This window comes from Cryptomeria japonica, unplaced genomic scaffold (genome assembly GCF_030272615.1).
Source record: "Cryptomeria japonica unplaced genomic scaffold, Sugi_1.0 HiC_scaffold_20, whole genome shotgun sequence".
Taxonomy (NCBI): Eukaryota; Viridiplantae; Streptophyta; class Pinopsida; order Cupressales; family Cupressaceae; genus Cryptomeria; species Cryptomeria japonica.
This window is the reverse complement of record NW_026728842.1, coordinates 1,415,001-1,432,500: the sequence shown is the minus strand read 5'-3', so window position 1 is coordinate 1,432,500 and position 17,500 is coordinate 1,415,001. Positions and strand designations below refer to the sequence as shown.

Sequence of the window (17,500 nt, the reverse complement as noted above, 5' to 3'; positions counted from 1 at the left end):
ATCAAAGTTGCGCACCTCGCTGCCCACCACGGTGCGCAACGCCGGTGGGCACCCGGGAGTGCTTCGAAGTGTGCTCCAAGGTGCTGCGTGCACGTTGTCGGAGCCCGGTTTGCCCCGGGTGCGCACCTCGCGTGCACCTTCGTCGGGGTGGGCACCTTGGCTGGGTTTGCCCCGGCTGCGCTCCGAAGCGGGGTTATTGGAGCGCCGCCTCTTTTTTTGTCGGAGCGTTTGGTGGGGTTTCTCGCACTGGCTCTTCCCAGGCCCGGTTGCCACCCTGGCGCGCACGAAGTCGGAAGTAGGGTTAATTGCCCGGGTGCGCACCTTTGCCAGGGTGGGCACCTTGCCTGGGCTGCGCACCAGGGCGGGCTCAAGATGGCACCCGCGTTCCGTTTTTTTCACTATCTTTCAAAACGGAAATTTCAAAATCTCCTTTTTTTTTTGCCTTTTCTGGAAATTAGTGAAGGCAGCGCATCAAAGGTGCGCACCCGGGAGCGCTACGAAGTGTGCTCCAAGGTGCGGCGTGCACGTTGTCGGAGCCCGGTTTGCCCCGGGTGCGCACCTCGCCTGCACCTTGGCCGGGGTGGGCACCTTGGCTGGGTTTGCCCAGGGTGCGCTCCGAAGCGGGGTTACTGGAGCGCCCCCTCTTTTTTTGTCAGAGCGTTTGGTTGGGTTTCTCGCATTGGCTCTTCCCAGGCCCGGTTGTTGGGTGCGCTCCCACCCTGGCGCGCGCGAGGTTGGAAGTTGGGTTAATTGCCCGGGCGCGCACCTTCGCCAGGGTGGGCACCTTGGTGCGCACACCTTGGCTGGGCTGCGCACCAGGGCGGGCTCAAGATGGCACCAGCATTCCCTTTTTTTCACTATCTTTCAAAACGGAAATTTTAAAATCTCGTTTTTTTTTGCCTTTTATGGAAATTAGTGAAGGCATCGCATCAAAGGTGCGCACCTCGCTGCCCACCTTGGTGTGCTCCGAGGTGCCCACCACGGTGCGAACCCGGGAGCGCCCCGATGTGTGCTCCAAGGTGCGGCGTGCACGAAGTCGGACCCCGGTTTGCCCCGGGTGCGCACCTCGCGTGCACCTTGGTGCGCACACCTTGGCTGGGTTGCGCGCCCTGGTGGGCACCATGGTGCGCACCAAGGAGCGCTCCGAAGTGTGCTCCAAGGTGCGCCGTGCACGAAGTCGGAGCCCGGTTTGCCCCGGGTGCGCACCTCGCGTGCACCTTCGCCGCGGTGGGCACCATGGCGTGCACGAAGTCGGAGCCCGGTTTGCCCCGGGTGCGCACCTCGCCTGCACCTTCGCCGGGGTGGGCACCTTGGTGTGCAGACCTTGGCTGGGTTGCGCGCCCTGGTGGGCACCATGGTGCGCACCAAGGAGCGCTCCGAAGTGTGCTCCAAGGTGCGGCCTGCACGAAGTCGGAGCCCGGTTTGCCCCGGGTGTGCACCTCGGGTGGGCACCTTGGTGCGCATGCCTTGCCTGGGCTGCGCACCAGGGCGGGCTCAAGATGGCACCCGCGTTCCTTTTTTTTCACTATCTTTCAAAACGGAAATTTTAAAATCTCATTTTTTTTTGCCTTTTTCTGGAAATTAGTGAAGGTAGCGCATCAAAGGTGCGCACCTCGCTGCCCACCACGGTGCGCAACGCCGGTGGGCACCCGGGAGTGCTTCGAAGTGTGCTCCAAGGTGCTGCGTGCACGTTGTCGGAGCCCGGTTTGCCCCGGGTGCGCACCTCGCGTGCACCTTCGTCGGGGTGGGCACCTTGGCTGGGTTTGCCCCGGCTGCGCTCCGAAGCGGGGTTATTGGAGCGCCGCCTCTTTTTTTGTCGGAGCGTTTGGTGGGGTTTCTCGCATTGGCTCTTCCCAGGCCCGGTTGCCACCCTGGCGCGCACGAAGTCGGAAGTAGGGTTAATTGCCCGGGTGCGCACCTTTGCCAGGGTGGGCACCTTGCCTGGGCTGCGCACCAGGGCGGGCTCAAGATGGCACCCGCGTTCCGTTTTTTTCACTATCTTTCAAAACGGAAATTTCAAAATCTCCTTTTTTTTTTGCCTTTTCTGGAAATTAGTGAAGGCAGCGCATCAAAGGTGCGCACCCGGGAGCGCTACGAAGTGTGCTCCAAGGTGCGGCGTGCACGTTGTCGGAGCCCGGTTTGCCTCGGGTGCGCACCTCGCCTGCACCTTGGCCGGGGTGGGCACCTTGGCTGGGTTTGCCCAGGGTGCGCTCCGGAGCGGGGTTACTGGAGCGCCCCCTCTTTTTTTGTCAGAGCGTTTGGTGGGGTTTCTCGCATTGGCTCTTCCCAGGCCCGGTTGTTGGGTGCGCTCCCACCCTGGCGCGCGCGAGGTTGGAAGTTGGGTTAATTGCCCGGGCGCGCACCTTCGCCAGGGTGGGCACCTTGGTGCGCACACCTTGGCTGGGCTGCGCACCAGGGCGGGCTCAAGATGGCACCAGCATTCCCTTTTTTTCACTATCTTTCAAAACGGAAATTTTAAAATCTCGTTTTTTTTTGCCTTTTATGGAAATTAGTGAAGGCATCGCATCAAAGGTGCGCACCTCGCTGCCCACCTTGGTGTGCTCCGAGGTGCCCACCACGGTGCGAACCCGGGAGCGCCCCGATGTGTGCTCCAAGGTGCGGCGTGCACGAAGTCGGACCCCGGTTTGCCCCGGGTGCGCACCTCGCGTGCACCTTGGTGCGCACACCTTGGCTGGGTTGCGCGCCCTGGTGGGCACCATGGTGCGCACCAAGGAGCGCTCCGAAGTGTGCTCCAAGGTGCGCCGTGCACGAAGTCGGAGCCCGGTTTGCCCCGGGTGCGCACCTCGCGTGCACCTTCGCCGCGGTGGGCACCATGGCGTGCACGAAGTCGGAGCCCGGTTTGCCCCGGGTGCGCACCTCGCGTGCACCTTCGCCGGGGTGGGCACCTTGGTGTGCAGACCTTGGCTGGGTTGCGCGCCCTGGTGGGCACCATGGTGCGCACCAAGGAGCGCTCCGAAGTGTGCTCCAAGGTGCGGCCTGCACGAAGTCGGAGCCCGGTTTGCCACCCTGGCGCGCACGAAGTCGGAAGTAGGGTTAATTGCCCGGGTGCGCACCTTTGCCAGGGTGGGCACCTTGCCTGGGCTGCGCACCAGGGCGGGCTCAAGATGGCACCCGCGTTCCGTTTTTTTCACTATCTTTCAAAACGGAAATTTCAAAATCTCCTTTTTTTTTTGCCTTTTCTGGAAATTAGTGAAGGCAGCGCATCAAAGGTGCGCACCCGGGAGCGCTACGAAGTGTGCTCCAAGGTGCGGCGTGCACGTTGTCGGAGCCCGGTTTGCCCCGGGTGCGCACCTCGCCTGCACCTTGGCCGGGGTGGGCACCTTGGCTGGGTTTGCCCAGGGTGCGCTCCGGAGCGGGGTTACTGGAGCGCCCCCTCTTTTTTTGTCAGAGCGTTTGGTGGGGTTTCTCGCATTGGCTCTTCCCAGGCCCGGTTGTTGGGTGCGCTCCCACCCTGGCGCGCGCGAGGTTGGAAGTTGGGTTAATTGCCCGGGCGCGCACCTTCGCCAGGGTGGGCACCTTGGTGCGCACACCTTGGCTGGGCTGCGCACCAGGGCGGGCTCAAGATGGCACCAGCATTCCCTTTTTTTCACTATCTTTCAAAACGGAAATTTTAAAATCTCATTTTTTTTTGCCTTTTATGGAAATTAGTGAAGGCATCGCATCAAAGGTGCGCACCTCGCTGCCCACCTTGGTGTGCTCCGAGGTGCCCACCACGGTGCGAACCCGGGAGCGCCCCGATGTGTGCTCCAAGGTGCGGCGTGCACGAAGTCGGACCCCGGTTTGCCCCGGGTGCGCACCTCGCGTGCACCTTGGTGCGCACACCTTGGCTGGGTTGCGCGCCCTGGTGGGCACCATGGTGCGCACCAAGGAGCGCTCCGAAGTGTGCTCCAAGGTGCGCCGTGCACGAAGTCGGAGCCCGGTTTGCCCCGGGTGCGCACCTCGCGTGCACCTTCGCCGCGGTGGGCACCATGGCGTGCACGAAGTCGGAGCCCGGTTTGCCCCGGGTGCGCACCTCGCGTGCACCTTCGCCGGGGTGGGCACCTTGGTGTGCAGACCTTGGCTGGGTTGCGCGCCCTGGTGGGCACCATGGTGCGCACCAAGGAGCGCTCCGAAGTGTGCTCCAAGGTGCGGCCTGCACGAAGTCGGAGTCCGGTTTGCCCCGGGTGCGCACCATGGCGTGCACGAAGTCGGAGCCCGGTTTGCCCCGGGTGCGCACCTCGCGTGCACCTTCGCCGGGGTGGGCACCTCGGCTGGTTTGCGCGCCTTGGTGCGCACCAAGGAGCGCTCCGAAGTGTGCTCCAAGGTGCGGCGTGCACGAAGTCGGAGCCCGGTTTGCCCCGGGTGCGCACCTCGCGTGCACCTTCGCCGCGGTGGGCACCTTGGCTGGGTTGGGCACCATTGAGCGCTCCGAAGTTTGCTCCAAGGTGCGCACCATGGCCCTCCAAGGTGCGCAGCATGGCGTGCACGAAGTCGGAGCCCGGTTTGCCCCGGGTGCGCACCTCGCGTGCACCTTCGCCAGGGTGGGCACCTCGGTGCGCACACCTTCTCAATGTTTTCTTGCCTTTTCTGGAAATTGGTGAAGGCAGCGCATCAAAGGTGCGCACCTCGGTGTGCTCCGAGGTGCGAACCCGAGAGCGCTTCGAGGTGCGCACGAAGTCAAAAGTCGGGTTAATTGCATTGTTTTCCCCGGGTGCGCTCCGAGGTGCACAACATCGGTGCGCACCAAGGAGGGCTCCGAAGTGTGCTCCAAGGTGCGCACGATGGCGTGCACCTCTGGTGCGCACGATTCGGAGCTCGGTTTGCCCGGGGTGCGCACACCTTGGCTGGGTTGCGCACCTTTTGTGCGCTCCATGGTGCGTACGAAGTCGGAGCTCGGTTTGCCCCGGGTGCGCACCTTGATGCGCACGCCTTGGCTGGGCTGCGCACCTTGGTGGGCGCCTCCAAGGTGCGCACGAAGTCGAAGCTCGGTTTGCCCCGGGTGCGCACCTTGGTGGGCGCCATGGTGCACTCCGAGGTGCCCAAGATTGGTGCGCACCAAGGAGCGCTCCGAAGTGCGCTCCAAGGTGCGCAGGTGCGCGCGAAGTCGAAAGTTGGGTTAATTGTCCGGTTTGCCTCGGGTGCGCACCTTGCGTGCACCTTCGCCAGGGTGGGCGCCTTGGTGCGCACACCTTGGCTGGGCTGCGCACCCGGGCGCGCACACCTTGGCACCCGCGTTTCCTTCATTTTAAATTTTTTTTTTTTACAATCTCTCAAGTGGGAAATTCTATAATCTCAACTTTTTTTGCCTTTTCAGGAAACTTTTGAATGGAGCGCATCATTGGTGCGCTCCGAAGTGTGCTCCAAGGTGCGCACCTCTGGTGCGCTCCAAAGCTCTCTCCAGCTGCGTGCACCTGCCCCGGGCGCGCACCCGGCCCCGCCCAGCTTCGCTCACCTGTCCCGGGCGTCTGGTGCGGAACCTTAGAGTAAGAAACATCACCGTGCACCTTGGCCAACGTGCGCGACTCGACCGAGCGCGCACTGGCCGAGGTGCACACCGATTTCACCTGGGTGCGCGCGCAGCACCTCGGGCGCACCGGGGTGCGCGCACAACGCCCGGGTTGCACCGTGGCCTGTGTGCTCGGGGCGCCTCGGGTGCGCGCTCGGTGTCGCCCCGGCGCGCGCGGTAGTGCGGGCAACGCACCCCGGCCCGGCCCGGCCCCGACGAGAACGCAAACGGGCAAAAGGTTAATTCAAATAGCATTGCGACGCCCGGCGAAAAACTAAAAAAGGGTGCAACACCGGGACTTCCCGGGAGGTCACCCATCCCAGTACTACTCCGGCCCAAGCGCGCTTAACTGCGGAGTTCTGATGGGATCCGGTGCACTAACGCTGGTATGATCGCACCCGTTATGAGCTTGTCGCAGTGTGTACTTAGCAAACCGCGACCCACGTGCGAATCCACCCCGGCCACCCACCCCCGTCGAGGTGCACACCCTCCCTCGCGAAGTGCGCCCCGTTCGCCAAGTGTGAGCCCTGCCCGGGTGCACGCACCTTGCTAGGGCATCGGGTGTGCACCCGGCCCGGCCTACGTGCGTGCACCTGGACGGGGCGTCGTGTGCGTGCAGTGTCCCGTCTGCAACGCGGTGCCCACACACCACCTCGGGCGCAACGACCTGCGCTCACATGTGGGCCGAGTGCACCTTGGTGCATGTTCGGGGCGCCTCGGGTGCACGCTCGATCTTGCCCCGGTGCACCAAGGCGCTCGGTTTGCCCCGGGTGCGCACTTGGTGCAAGGTGGGCACCCAAAATAGGGATCAAGCACCAAAACACAAGTTTCGGGATGCAAAATGGGACCCAAGGACCACAAATGCGTTCCAAGACCCATGATGGGTCCACGAGAACAAAAATGTGTTCCGAGACTTAATAAACAAATATTGGGTTTTAGGAGAAGAAACATGCTCTGATGCCCAAAACGAGAATCGACCCCGAAAAGGCCACAGGCCAAAAGTGGGATGCGAGACAAAAAAAAATGGGACCCGAGGACCAAAATTGGGTTCCCAGGTCGAAGACAGGGCAACCGGACAAGAAACGACCTCTAAGGCTCGAAATGAGTCCCGACGACTAAAACTTGACAAGAAGCACCCATCAGGCACCCAACTCGACACCCATGGGATGCCGACCCACCCGGGCTTCCACCTAGCACACCTTGGCACCCACCCACCCTCACACCCAACCTCGCACCCAACTTAGCACCTTTGAACCCACATTGGCACTCACCCTGACCCTGGCACCTTGGAACCCACATTGGCACTCACCTTGACCCTGGCACCCACCTTTGCACTCACCTTGGGACCCACCCTGGCTCCCACCTCGGCACCCACCCAGACACCCACCTTGGTTCCTTGGCACCCACCTTGGATCCTTGGCACCCACCCCGACACCCACCTTGGCACGCAACTTGGCTACTTGCCACCCACCTTGGCTCCTTGAAGCCCACCCCGACAACCACCCCGTGACCTACCCTGGCTAGGGTTGGTGCACACCCACCCTGGTGCCCACCTTGGCACCCACCCTATGACCCACCTTGGCACGCACCTTAGTACCCACCCCGTTACCCACCCTAGGACCCACCCCGTGACCCACCTTGGCCAGGGTGGGTGCACCCACCCTGGTGCCCACCTTGGCACCCACCCATCCTAGCACCCAGCCTGTGACCGGGCTTGGAACCCAACCTTGCACCCGTCTTGGCCAGTGTGGGTGCGCACCCATCCTGGCACCCACGTTGTGACACACCCTTTAACCCACGCACCCTAGCACCCACGTTGGCACCCACCTTGGAACCCAACTTGGCACCCACCTCGGCACCCACCTTGACACTTGTGGACCCACCTTGCCACTCACCCTAGCATCGACCCATCCTAGCACCCACCCTGGCACCTTTGCACCCAAGCACTCACCCATCCTAGCACCTAACCTGTGACCCACCTTGACACTCACCCTCGCACCCACCTTGGAACCCAACCTAGCACCCACCCACCCTGACACCAACCCTAGCACCTACCCACCCTTGCACCCACCCTGTGACCCATCTTGGCACCCACCCATCCTACCACTCAACCTATCACCCACCTTCTCACCCACCTTGGCATCCACCTTAGCACCCACCCACACTGGCACCTTGGCACCCACCTCGGGCAAGGTGGGTGCACACCCACCCTGGCACCCAATTTAGAACCCACCGAGCATGTTACCCACCTTGGCACCCACATTGCAGCCCACCCTAGTACCCACCCTATGACCCACATTGGCATCCACACCCTAGCACCCAGGCACCTCGACACCCGCCTTGACACCCACCCTAGCACTGAACCTGTGACCCACCTTGGAACTCACCCTAGAACCCACCCACCCTGTGAACCACCTTGGCATCCACCTTAGCACCCACCCACCTTGGCACCCACTCTAGCACTCACCCATCCTAACACCCAACTTGTTACCCACCTTGGCACCCGCCCTCGCGTCCACCTTGAAACCCACCCTAGCACCCACCCACGCAGGAGCCCACCTTGGCACCCAACCTAACACCCACGCATCCTGGCACCCAACTTGTGACCCACCTTGGAACCCACCCTAGTACCCACCTTTGAACCCACTATATCACCAACCCACCTTGGCACCCACCCTATGACCCTCTTTGGAATCCACCCTAGCACGCACCCACCCTGGCACCCACCATGGAGCGCACCCTAGCACCCACCCACCTCGGCACGCACCTCAACACCCACCTTGGTGTGCGCACTGCGCCAACCTCTCAAAGACCCTATGTGGTGCGCTCCAAAGTGTACACCTTTGGTGCGCTCCAAGGTGCGCACCTTTGGTGCACACCAAAGTGTGCACCGAGGTGAGCACCAAAGTGCACTCCAGGGTGCACACCAAGGCGCGCACCTTTGGTGCGGTCAATGCAAACGAATTCGGAAGTTGGGGTCGATGTCGTAATCGCTGCTGCAGACTACACGTATGAGAATCGGACAAATAGCTTTATATAGGGGAGGTGTTGCGTTTGATGGGTCGACTCCCCTGGTTGTGTGCACTGCACCAACTTCAAAGACCCTGTCTTGTTTAAGAAGTCAAAAGTTGGGGTGGATGTCCTAATCATTGCTGCAGTCTACGCATGTATGAGAATCAGACAAATAGCTTATATAGGGGAGGTGTTGCATTCGGTGGGTTGACTCCCCTGGTTGTGCGCACTGCGCCAACCTCAAAGACCTTGTTTTCGTTTAGAAGCCGAAAGTTGGGGTCGATGTCCTAATTGCTCTTGCAGGCTACGCATGTATGAGAATCAGACAAATAGCTTATATAGGGGAGGTGTTGGGTTTGATGGGTCGACTCCCCTGGTTGTGCGCATTGCGCCAACCTCAAAGACCCTGCATTGCGGATGAAGTCGAAAGTCAGAGTTTGGTGTGCTACAAGGTGTGGTCGAAGGTGCTCACCTAGGTGTGCACCTTTGGAGCGCAGGAAAAGTGCCCTCCAAAAGTGCGCACCTTTGGAGTGCACAAAAGTGCCCTCCAAAAGTGCGCACCTTTGGAGCGCAGAAAAGTGCCCTCCAAAAAGTGCCCTCCAAAAGTGCGCACCTTTGGAGCGCAGAAAAGTGCCCTCCAAAAAGTGCCCTCCAAAAGTGCGCACCTTTGGAGCGCAGAAAAGTGCCCTCCAAAAAGTGCCCTCCAAAAGTGCGCACCTTTGGAGCGCAGAAAAGTGCCCTCCAAAAAGTGCCCTCCAAAAGTGCGCACCTTTGGAGCGCAGAAAAGTGCCCTCCAAAAAGTGCCCTCCAAAAGTGCGCACCTTTGGAGCGCAGAAAAGTGCCCTCCAAAAAGTGCCCTCCAAAAGTGCGCACCTTTGGAGCGCAGAAAAGTGCCCTCCAAAAAGTGCCCTCCAAAAGTGCGCACCTTTGGAGCGCAGAAAAGTGCCCTCCAAAAAGTGCCCTCCAAAAGTGCGCACTTTTGGTGCGCACCAAAAGTGCGCACTTTTGGTGCGCACCAAAAGTGCGCACTTTTGGTGCGCACCAAGGCGCTGGTTCGGTCGTTGCAGGCGAGTTCGGAAGTTGGGGTCGATGTCCTGAGCGGAGGTGCAAACTACACAGGTGTCGGAATCGGACAAATAGCTTATATAGGGGAGGTGTATGCTTCGATGGGTCGACTCCCCAGGTTGAGCGCACCGCGCCAACCTCAAAGACCCTACGGTATGGATGAAGTCGGAAGTTGGGTCCGATGACCGATTCGATTAGTAGGTATGCTCATGAGGTCGGAATTTGGGTCCGATGACCTGCCATGTGTAGGAAGGCGAATGTTGGCACTGTGCGTTGCAAGGTGCACACCAAGGCGCTGGTGCGGTCTTTTTAGTCGAGTTCGGAAGTTGGGGTCGATGTCCTGATCGGAGGTGCAAGCTACACAGGTGTGGGAATCGGACAAATAGCTTATATAGGGGAGGTGTATGCTTCGTTGGGTCGACTCCCCGGGTTGAGCGCACCGCGCCAACCTCAAAGACCCTACGGTATGGATGAAGTCGGAAGTTGGGTCCGATGACCGATTCGATATGTAGGCATACTCGCGAGGTCGGAATTTGGGTCCGATGACCTGCCATGTTGAGGAAGGCGAATGTTGGCACTGTGCGTTGCAAGGTGCGCACCAAGGCGCTGGTTCGGTCGTTGCAGGCGAGTTCGGAAGTTGGGGTCGATGTCCTGATCGGAGGTGCAAACTACACAGGTGTGGGAATCGGACAAATAGCTTATATAGGGGAGGTGTATGCTTCGTTGGGTCGACTCCCCGGGTTGAGCGCACCGCGCCAACCTCAAAGACCCTACGGTATGGATGAAGTCGAAAGTTGGGTCCGATGACCGATTCGATATGTAGGCATACTCGCGAGGTCGGAATTTGGGTCCGATGACCTGCCATGTGCAGGAAGGCGAATGTTGGGACTGTGCGTCGCAAGGTGCGCACCAAGGCGCTGGTGCCGTCGTTGCAGTCGAGTTCGGAAGTTGGGGTCGATGTCCTGGTCAGAGGTGCAAACTACACAGGTGTGGGAATCGGACAAATAGCTTATATAGGGGAGGTGTATGCTTCGATGGGTCGACTCCCCGGGTTGAGCGCACCGCGCCAACCTCAGAGACCCTACAGTATGGATGAAGTCGAAAGTTGGGTCCGATGACCGATTCGATACGTATGCATATTCGCGAGGTCTGAATTTGTGTCCGATGACCTGCCATGCGCAGGAAGGCGGAATTTGGGTCCGATGACCGAGTTGATGGCGTGCCATGCGCAGAAAGGCGGAATTTGGGTCCGATGACCGAGTTGATGTTGATGGCCCGCCATGCATAGGAAGGCGGAATTTGGGTCCGATGACCGATTTGAAGGCGTGCCATACGCAGAAAGGCGGAGTTTGGGTCCGATGACCGAGTTGATATTGATGGCCCGCCATGCGCAGGAAGGCAGAATTTGGGTCCGATGACCTGACATACGCATGGAGTCCGACTCGGGGGCCGATGTTCGATTCGATGACTTGCATTGTGGGTAAAGTCGGAAGTTGTGGTCTTTGACCCGATTCGATGACCAGACTTCGGCTGCTTGAGAATCGGACAAATAACTTATATAGGGGAGGTAGTGTTCTCGAGCATCCTCCCCCCGTGCCCGTTTATGTCGATTGATGCTGGTGCTCTACTGGTTGGAGAGCTCGGATGCAAAAATCTTGCACCAGGATTTATCGATTGTGATGGACACGGCAAGTCTCCTGATTGCTATGCAGGAGCTCATCGTGAATCTCTATGCGGCCTTGGTATGGACTCGACCTGCGGAATGGTTCGGCAATGGTAGTCGCTCCAACACGTCCTTGCAGTGGCCACAGAGGTGATTCAACTAGAGCTCCAGTCTAGCTTTTGGGTTGCTTGGCGGACTGGTATAGCCGCGATCGAGTTCCGGCCATGAACGTTTTAGATAGCTCTTGGGCTTTCTGGGACGGAAGTCGGAAGTTTGGGCTGTTGTCCGATTTGATGACCATTCTTCGGATGTGTGAGAATCGGACAAATAACTTATATAGGGGACTGTGTTGTCTCACGCAGCCCCCTCCGTGCCCCTCTATCTCGACCGATGTTGGTGCTTGAAAGGGTTGGGATCGCTCGGATTTATAAACGTGCACCACCATTTGTCGAGTGTGAGGGACGCGGCAGGTCTCCTAAATGCTATGCGGGCGCTCTCTGAGAATCTCTATCCGGCCTCGACACAAACTAGTCTTGCTGAATGGTTTGGCACTGGTAGTCGATCTAACACGTCGTTGTTGTGGCCGCCTAGGCGATTCGATTCGAGCCCCCGTCTAGCTTTTGGGTTGCTTGGCGGATTTTGCCCTATCCGCAAGTGAGCTCGGTCCCTAAACGTTCGAGAAACCTGATTGCTATGTGCCGACTCTCTTTCTTGCGAGCCTCCATCTAGCTTTTGGGTCTCTACGGAACGGAAGTCGGAATCTGGGACCGTTGTTTGATTCGACGAGGCAGACTACGGTTGTGCGAGAATCGGACAAATAACTTATATAGGGGAGGTGTTGACTGGAGCATTCTCCCCCGTGCCCCTCTAACTCGACCAATGCTGGCGCTCGAACGGTGGTAGCGCTCGGATTTTCATTGAGCGCCAGCATTGGTCGATTTAGAGGGGCATGCGAGATTCCCGAATGCTATGCGAGGGCTCTAACGGAAATGTCTATTGGTTTCGGTATGGATGCAATTGCGAGTGGTTCGGCAAAGGTAGTCGTTCCGATGCGTCCATGTCGTGGCCAAATCGATAATTCGATTTGAGCCCTCGTATAGCATTTGGGTCTCTCGATGTGATTCCGCATTCCAGTCCCTTTGGGCACTGCTTGAGCCGCATCCCAGGGGGTTCCCTTCCCAATAATCTGCCTCGCAACCCGATTGCTATGCGGTGAGGCTCCTCGGCCGCCTCGGAACTATCTGTGTATCAGACGCATCGCGGGATAAGGGGTTGGCAACGGTAGTCGCCCCAAGCGCGTCCGATGCTTGGACCATTCCGAGGCGGCCCTGAAGCCTCTTCCGTCTAGCCGTTGGGTCCTTCTCGCCGCATCCCTCGCCTCGCACCCCGATTGCTATGCGGTGAGGCTCCTCGGCCGCCTTGGAACTATCTATGTATCGGACGCGTCGCGGGATAAGGGGTTGTCACTGGTAGTCGCCCCAAGCGCGTCCGATGCTTGGACCATTCCGAGGCGGCCCTGAAGCCTCTTCCGTCTAGCCGTTGGGTCCTTCTCGCCGCATCCCTCGCCTCGCACCCCGATTGCTATGCGGTGAGGCTCCTCGGCCGCCTTGGAACTATCTGTGTATCGGACGCGTCGCGGGATAAGGGGTTGTCACTGGTAGTCGCCCCAAGCGCGTCCGATGCTTGGACCATTCCGAGGCGGCCCTGAAGCCTCTTCCGTCTAGCCGTTGGGTCCTTCTCGCCGCATCCCTCGCCTCGCACCCCGATTGCTATGCGGTGAGGCTCCTCGGCCGCCTTGGAACTATCTGTGTATCAGACGCGTCGCGGGATAAGGGGTTGTCACTGGTAGTCGCCCCAAGCGCGTCCGATGCTTGGACCATTCCGAGGCGGCCCTGAAGCCTCTTCCGTCTAGCCGTTGGGTCCTTCTCGCCGCATCCCTCGCCTCGCACCCCGATTGCTATGCGGTGAGGCTCCTCGGCCGCCTTGGAACTATCTGTGTATCGGACGCGTCGCGGGATAAGGGGTTGTCACTGGTAGTCGCCCCAAGCGCGTCCGATGCTTGGACCATTCCGAGGCGGCCCTGAAGCCTCTTCCGTCTAGCCGTTGGGTCCTTCTCGCCGCATCCCTCGCCTCGCACCCCGATTGCTATGCGGTGAGGCTCCTCGGCCGCCTTGGAACTATCTGTGTATCAGACGTGTCGCGGGATAAGGGGTTGTCACTGGTAGTCGCCCCAAGCGCGTCCGATGCTTGGACCATTCCGAGGCGGACCTGAAGCCTCTTCCCTCTAGCCGTTGGGGCTTTCTCGCCGCATCCCTCGCCTCGCACCCCGATTGCTATGCTGTGAGGCTCCTCGGCCGCCTCGGAACTATCTGTGTATCGGACGCATCGCGGGATAAGGGGTTGGCAGTGGTAGTCGCCCCAAGCGCGTCCGATGCTTGGACCATTCCGAGGCGGCCCTGAAGCCTCTTTCGTCAGCCGTTGGGGCCATCTCGCCGCATCCCCCACCTCGCACCACGATTGCTATGCTGTGAGGCTCCTCGGCCGCCTCGGAACTATCTGTGTATCGGACGCATCGCGGGATAAGGGGTTGGCAGTGGTAGTCGCCCCAAGCGCGTCCGATGCTTGGACTATTCCGAGGCGGCCCTGCAGCCTCTTCCGTGTAGCCTTTGGGGCCATCTCGCCGCATCCCTCGCCTCGCACCCCGATTGCTATGCGGTGAGGCTCATCGGCCGCCTGGGAACTATCTTCGTATCGGACGCATCGCGGGATAAGGGGTTGTCACTGGTAGTCGCCCCAAGCGCGTCCGATGCTTGGACTATTCCGAGGCGGCCCTGCAGCCTCTTCCGTCTAGCCGTTGGGGCCATCTCGCCGCATCCCCCACCTCCTCGGCTGCCTCGGAACTATCTGTGTATCGGACGCATCGCGGGATAAGGGGTTGGCAGTGGTAGTCGCCCCAAGCGCGTCCGATGCTTGGACTATTCCGAGGCGGCCCTGCAGCCTCTTCCGTCTAGCCTTTGGGGCCATCTCGCCGCATCCCTCACCTCGCACCCCGATTGCTATGCAGTGAGGCTCCTCGGCCGCCTGGGAACTATCTTCGTATCGGACGCATCGCGGGATAAGGGGTTGTCACTGGTAGTCGCCCCAAGGACGTCCGATGCTTGGACTATTCCGAGGCGGCCCTGCAGCCTCTTCCGTCTAGCCGTTGGGGCCATCTCGCCGCATCCCCCACCTCCTCGGCTGCCTCGGAACTATCTTCGTATCGGACGCATCGCGGGATAAGGGGTTGGCAGTGGTAGTCACCCCAAGCGCGTCCGATGCTTGGACTATTCCGAGGCGGCCCTGCAGCCTCTTCCGTCTAGCCTTTGGGGCCATCTCGCCGCATCCCTCGCCTCGCACCCCGATTGCTATGCGGTGAGGCTCCTCGGCCGCCTGGGAACTATCTTCGTATCGGACGCATCGCGGGATAAGGGGTTGTCACTGGTAGTCGCCCCAAGCGCGTCCGATGCTTGGACTATTCCGAGGCGGCCCTGCAGCCTCTTTCGTCTAACCGTTGGGGCCATCTCGCCGCATCCCCCACCTCGCACCCCGATTGCTATGCGGTGAGGCTCCTCGGCCGCCTTGGAACTATCTTCGTATCGGACGCATCGCGGGATAAGGGGTTGTCACTGGTAGTCGCCCCAAGCTGCGTCCGATGCTTGGACTATTCCGAGGCGGCCCTGTGGCCTCTTCCGTCTAGCCGTTGGGGCCATCTCGCCGCATCCCCCACCTCGCACCCCGATTGCTATGCGGTGAGGCTCCTCGGCCGCCTTGGAACTATCTTCGTATCGGACGCATCGCGAGATAAGGGGTTGTCACTGGTAGTCGCCCCAAGCACGTCCGATGCTTGGACTATTCCGAGGCGGCCCTGCAGCCTCTTCCGTCTAGCCGTTGGGGCCATCTCGCCGCATCCCCCACCTCGCACCCCGATTGCTATGCGGTGAGGCTCCTCGGCCGCCTTGGAACTATCTTCGTATCGGACGCATCGCGGGATAAGGGGTTGTCACTGGTAGTCGCCCCAAGCGCGTCCGATGCTTGGACTATTCCGAGGCGGCCCTGCAGCCTCTTCCGTCTAGCCGTTGGGGCCATCTCGCCGCATCCCCCACCTCGCACCCCGATTGCTATGCGGTGAGGCTCCTCGGCCGCCTTGGAACTATCTTCGTATCGGACGCATCGCGGGATAAGGGGTTGTCACTGGTAGTCGCCCCAAGCGCGTCCGATGCTTGGACTATTCCGAGGCGGCCCTGTGGCCTCCTCCGTCTAGCCGTTGGGGCCATCTCGCCGCATCCCCCCCCTTGCACCCGGATTGCTATGCGGTGAGGCTCCGATGCTTGGACTATTTCGAGGCGGCCCTGTGGCCTCTTCCGTCTAGCCGTTGGGGCCATCTCGCCGCATCCCCCCCCTTGCACCCGGATTGCTATGCGGTGAGGCTCCTGGGCCACCTTGGAACTATCTTCGTATCGGACGCATCGCGGGATAAGGGGTTGTCACTGGTAGTCGCCCCAAGCGCGTCCGATGCTTGGACTATTCCGAGGCGGCCCTGCAGCCTCTTTCGTCTAGCCGTTTGGGCCATCTCGCCGCATCCCCCACCTCGCACCCCGATTGCTATGCGGTGAGGCTCCTCGACCGCCTTGGAACTATCTTCGTATCGGACGCATCGCAGGATAAGGGGTTGTCACTGGTAGTCGCCCCAAGCGCGTCCGATGCTTGGACTATTCCGAGGCGGCCCTGCAGCCTCTTCCGTCTAGCCGTTGGGGCCATCTCGCCGCATCCCCCACCTCGCACCCCGATTGCTATGCGGTGATGCTCCTCGGCCGCTTTGGAACCATCTTCGAATCGGACGCATCGCGGGATAAGGGGTTGTCACTGGTAGTCGCCCCAAGCGCGTCCGATGCTTGGACCATTCCGAGGCGGCCCTGAAGCCTCTTCCGTCTAGCCGTTGGGGCCATCCGTCGCCTCGCACCCCCGATTGCTATGCGGTGAGGCTCCTCGGCCGCCTTGGAACCGTCTTCGTATCGGACGCATCGCGGGATAAGGGGTTGTCACTGGTAGTCGCCCCAAGCGCGTCCGATGCTCGGACCATTCCGAGGCGGCCCTGAAGCCTCTTCCGTCTAGCCATTGGGGCCATCTCGCCGCATCCGTCGCCTCGCACCCCCAATTGCTATGCGGTGAGGCTCCTCGGCCGCCTTGCAACCTTCTGTGTATCGGACGCATCGCGGGATAAGGGGTTGGCACTGGTAGTCGCCCCAAGCGCGTCCGATGCTTGGACCATACCGAGGTGGCCCTGAAGCCTCTTCCGTGTAGCCGTTGGGGCCTTCCCGCCCCATCCCTCGCCTCGCACCCCGATTGATATGCGGTGAGGCTCCTCGGCCGCGTTGGAACTATCTGTGTATCGGACGCATCGCGGGATAAGGGGTTGGCACTGGTAGTCGTCCCAATCGCGTCCGATGCTTGGACCATTCCGAGGCGGCCCTGCAGCCTCTTCCTAGTCGTCGGGGCCTTCCCGGCGCATCCTTCGCCTCGCATCCCGATTCCTATGCGGTGAGTCTTCTCGGCCGCCGCGGAACTATACCTGTTATCGCTACTGCATCCTTCGGCTGGTAACCTCCTCTGCCGCCTTGGAACGTTCTCTTTGTCGGACGCGTCGCGGGATAAGGGGTTGGCACTGGTAGTCGCCCCAAGCGCGCCTGATGCATAGACCGCTCCGAGTCGACCTTGCTTTCAGCCTCTCACATGCATAGACCTCTCTGAGTCGACCCTGCAGCCTCTCACGTTTAGCCTATGGAATCTCGCCTCACAACATGATTGCTATCCTTGATGCATCCCTTGCCTCGAGCCCTGATTGCTTTCTTGGCTGCATCCCTCCTCTCCTCACAGCCCAGTTGTCATCACTGCTTCATCCGTCGCTTCATGCATCTGGCTGCTGGGCCCTTCCCACCGCACACCTCGATTGCTATCTCTGCTGCATCACACACCCCGATTGCTATCTCTGCTACATCCCTCGGCTCTCACTTCTGCATCCTTCGCCTCACACCTCGATTGCTATCAATGCTGCATCTGTAAGCTCACACCCCGATTGCTATGCGGGGAGGCTCCTTGGCCGCCTTGGAAATTTCTCTGTGTCGGACGCACCGCGGGATAAGGGGTTGGCACTGGTAGTCGCCCCAAGTGCGCCCGACTCTTAGACCGCTTCGAGGTGACCTCGTAGCCTCTTTCGT

At 60.5% G+C, this 17,500-nt stretch overlaps 1 non-coding gene across 1 annotated transcript; it reads right to left on the bottom strand.

Annotated features, from left to right (window-relative positions):
* Positions 1-5,787: 5,787 nt before the first annotated feature.
* Positions 5,788-5,906, bottom strand: LOC131861099 (5S ribosomal RNA). Its single transcript, XR_009360180.1, has one exon. It is a non-coding gene; the product is annotated as a 5S ribosomal RNA (ribosomal RNA).
* Between the last annotated feature and the right edge of the window lie 11,594 nt (positions 5,907-17,500).